This window comes from Coptis chinensis, chromosome 3, assembly GCF_015680905.1.
Source record: "Coptis chinensis isolate HL-2020 chromosome 3, ASM1568090v1, whole genome shotgun sequence".
Lineage (NCBI taxonomy): Eukaryota > Viridiplantae > Streptophyta > Magnoliopsida > Ranunculales > Ranunculaceae > Coptis > Coptis chinensis.
The window spans coordinates 18,672,531-18,676,680 of NC_141458.1; positions in this window are offsets into that span (position 1 = coordinate 18,672,531).

Sequence of the window (4,150 nt, forward strand, 5' to 3'; positions counted from 1 at the left end):
GACTTAACCGCCACACGAAAATTCCCAGATCCCAAAAGATGACCGTGAACTTTATCGTTTGGTCCACACTCCTCGTAGACCAATCCTTTAGCAACAATATTTGTTCTAGAATTCACAGCTAAACTACACTCTTGCTCCTGTAACCGGCCAAGCAAATCCTATTGGAACCAAAGCAAATTATTTCTATATTGCAAAAAGTTAATTAAAATTTACCTTCCCTAGACCATATTTGGGACCCAAAGAAGGTGATTGACCTGTTCCTTTCTTATCTACTCTCTATACATGATCAGATTTTAGCTTTGATGACGGTTGTGCTGTTTTGGCCTTGTCTTTGGACTACATGTCAAAAAAAACAAATTATTATGCATGGAAAAATGAATAATTGCATATAAAAGGCTCTCTCAATTTACCTCAATGTCGTCCTTAAGCAAAACAAAGTCTTTTGGCCACGGAACTTGTGTGCCAACTGCATCTTCCACATACATGATCTCATCATTCACTTGTATAGGAAGATGGTAACGACCAGCATCCTTAGAAACAAGTGACTTAACTGCCACACGAAAATTCCCAGATCCCAAAAGATGACCGTGAACTTTATCGTTTGGTTCACACTCCTTATAGACCAATCCTTTAGCAACAATATTTGTTCTAGAATTCACAGCTAAACTACACTCTTGCTCCTGTAACCAGCCAAGCAAATCATATTGGAACCAAAGCAAATTATTTCATTATTGCAAAAAGGTAATTAAAATTTACCTTCCCTAGACCAGATTTGGGACCCAAAGAAGGATTGAATTGTTCCTTTCTTATCTACTCTCTTTATATGACTAGGTTTCAGCTTTGATGACGGTTGGGTTGTTTTGGCCTTGGCTTTGGACTACATGTCAAAAAAAACAAATTATTACGCATGGAGCAAAAAAGAAAACTGTGGATCATGATAAACAAAAATACTTACTTGCTGAAATTTTCTCACTACTTTACGCCCTTGATGTTCAGTAGAAGAGCGTACCATATGATCTCTACTGACACTAATAACGCTGTTTGAAGAGATCTTTTCGGAGCCTCCATTCTCCAACCTTTGGACTCTTTCTAACCATCCTTAATTCTTTATGAAGTCATGCATTCTGGTTTTGTTCGAACAAATTTTGGGTCTGTAATTCTTGTATTCTTTCTTGGTCCTCTTAAATTGTTGACTCAAGGTTAGCGATGTGTTTCCGTGAGCCACGTTTCATGAGGCTGAAGTACGTGGTGGGTATAACCCCCTTCCCTACAGATCTCACACAACCAGAATGTTTGGGTGTGCCTAATGCTAAAGTTAAGACATCTTTGCTTCCTTGAGTAGATACCTTCCCCTCTGTAACTTGCTTTTTTAGCACATCCTTAATATATATTTTTTCAAATAAAAAAGGAATTGAAATATATTAGAACACAAGCATTGATAAAGACCATAAAAAGTATTGACAAAAAGTTAATAGGATCATATATCTTACGATCTTTTCATCTACTTCTTTAGCAGCATCGTCTTTGTATGTTCCTTTTTTCATTTGGTGCGATATTTTCCATATTATAGTCCTATCAGATGGATCAAAAGCTGGTCCCAACACTTTTTTCTATGGTTAAGCAATAATCATGCAAACAACGTAGTCAAAACATATTTGCATGGTGTATACGTGTCTGTGGAATCTAGACAAATGTTAACAATGCACGTACTAAATTTTCGCCAAGATTAGCCAAACTCATCTTTCCCGTTTGGTGGTTATATTTTTTTGTTGCCCGCCGCTGTGAATTGAGCTTGCTAATTTCTTGCAAAACAATTCTACACTTATCATCTCATTTGGGTGAGGACAGAAGCCTGCTAAAACTGACAATACAATCCCCACACGCAACTAGACTCGAATCATCTATCAGCAGTATCATCTAGATGGAAAAAATAAAACAATAGAATAAGAGTGCTGAAATTATGCTACTCTAATGTGCTGAAATTATGCTGCTCTAATGTGCTGAAAAACAAGCTACTCTTAACACTCTTATGCTACTCTAATGTGCTGAAAAACAAGCTGCTCTTATGCTACTCTTAGCACTCTTATGCTACTCTAATGTGCTAACTCCACTAAAATTATGCTAACTCTAATGTGCTGAAAAACAAACATGAACGAAACATAAGAGTGTTGAATTGATGCCTGATCAACAACAGGGGGCAGCTCTCGAGGTGCTGCCGCAGGCGCGAAAGCGATTCACCGAAAAAGACAACAAATAGCTGACATGCTTCCTTTAGTTCAGGTTGATGGCTATAGTACCAAAAAAGCTAGTTTCTCATAACTGACAACTACTAGACATAATACGCAACAGAGCATTCCTGAATTGACTGGGTAAAGCAAACCAAATCAAAGGCACTGAATTGATAAGACACTAACAGGGACAGAGTACGTACAAGGAAAACCCGAGTAAAATAATATGCCAACATAGGTCATACAGAGCTTACACCAACTTACTGACACAGTACAGGTTGATTACTGACAATGCCTAAAACCTTATAAGCCAATTGATAAAACTCAAAATACAGTAATATGACCCCAAAAAAAATGTAATATACCTGTTTCTCATCTATTAGCCAGTAATTGAGTAAATTCTAATCTTCCAAGAAGTGTTCCATTAATATTGACGTGTGTGTGTGCTGAAAGGGTGTTTCTGAGGTATTTTTCCAAGACGCTACAGCGAAGGCACAGTCTGATCTCAAAGGGTGTCAACTGTCAACACATACTTCACCAACTTCCAACCTTAGAACACTTCAAATGTTTGATTTGCAAACAAAAAGATTATGTGACTTATCTGTTGAAATAAAGATAAAAGATAAATAATATTCTAATTCTAAGGAATCTTGTTGTCAGCCATGATACTTAAAGTTTGGCATTATGACTTCAACAACATACAAATGAAGATGATCACCAAGTTCTAATCCATTTAGAGATGTGACCATAAGAATAGATGAAGTCATCCAGACAAGTTAAGGTAACCTTTTTTATTAGATAGTTTACTTTAGCATTGCAACTCTTTATTGAAGCATCAGACAAGTTCAGAGCTTGCTTCACTGATAAGGTTCCCAACCAATTGTCTCTCCACAAGTCTATAAAATCTTAACACAATCTCCATTTTCAGCATGCAAGTGTGCATCACCGGAGAGCAATACTATGTTTTCTGGCACAACTACAGCTGTCAGGGAACATTGTAGATCTTCTATGGGAATGCCGACTACAGAAACTAAAAGACTACGACTACAAGCCAGCCGGAAGCGAGTTGCTTCTATTCTCGTTGGGGATGATCCTGCCCCAGTTAGACTTCCTAAGTAATACGTTCTAAAGCGCTTGGCATTCCTTCCAGTTCAAAAGTCGACACCCCGTCTAGATCAAAAGCAGATAAGCCCATCATTTCTCTTCTACGACTTAAATGAAACAACTCATCCTAGCTTGAAGCAGAGCATCATATATTCTTATGTAGTGACTCCAATTTCCACACTCATATACAACCAAATGGTATTCATGCCAGTAGAGATCTAACTTTCTGAATTATCTTTCTAGGTTCTTTTTAACCATTGAATGACAGTACCAGATTCACTTATCTGCTTTGGTCAGTTATAAGGACTTGGCATGCAGGGTACTTCTGAGACCCTCTGATCTCATACAGTAAGCAAAGAGATGACATGGATTAGAGAGAGACAATGGGCAGAGGTTAATAATACTACGAGAGAATTGAAAACATATCTATTATCAGTCGTCATACGCAATTCACTGTATTCAACATATAAACATAAAGAAAGCAAAAAAAAAAACAACTATAAGCAGAAATTCAGTGTTAAAATAGTATACCTGAAATTCATCAGTCAATATCGATTTAACAAACTTGTCCCAATCTTCTTGGCTGATATATTTTTCGTATATTTTGGGAGGTTTTCTAAGCAATTCGAGTTGGTCTTTAAATGGTGTGATGTAGAACCTGGTCAGCCTGCTCTTGAATTCTCTCCATTTCTCACCGATATCTTGCAAAGTACCTTTCATTTCATGGTCTTCCAAGTTGAATTTCCCCTTAAACACATACAAGAGATTTTGAAACTAGCAAAGAATTAAGACTATCTAATTAAGTAATTTTATTTTTG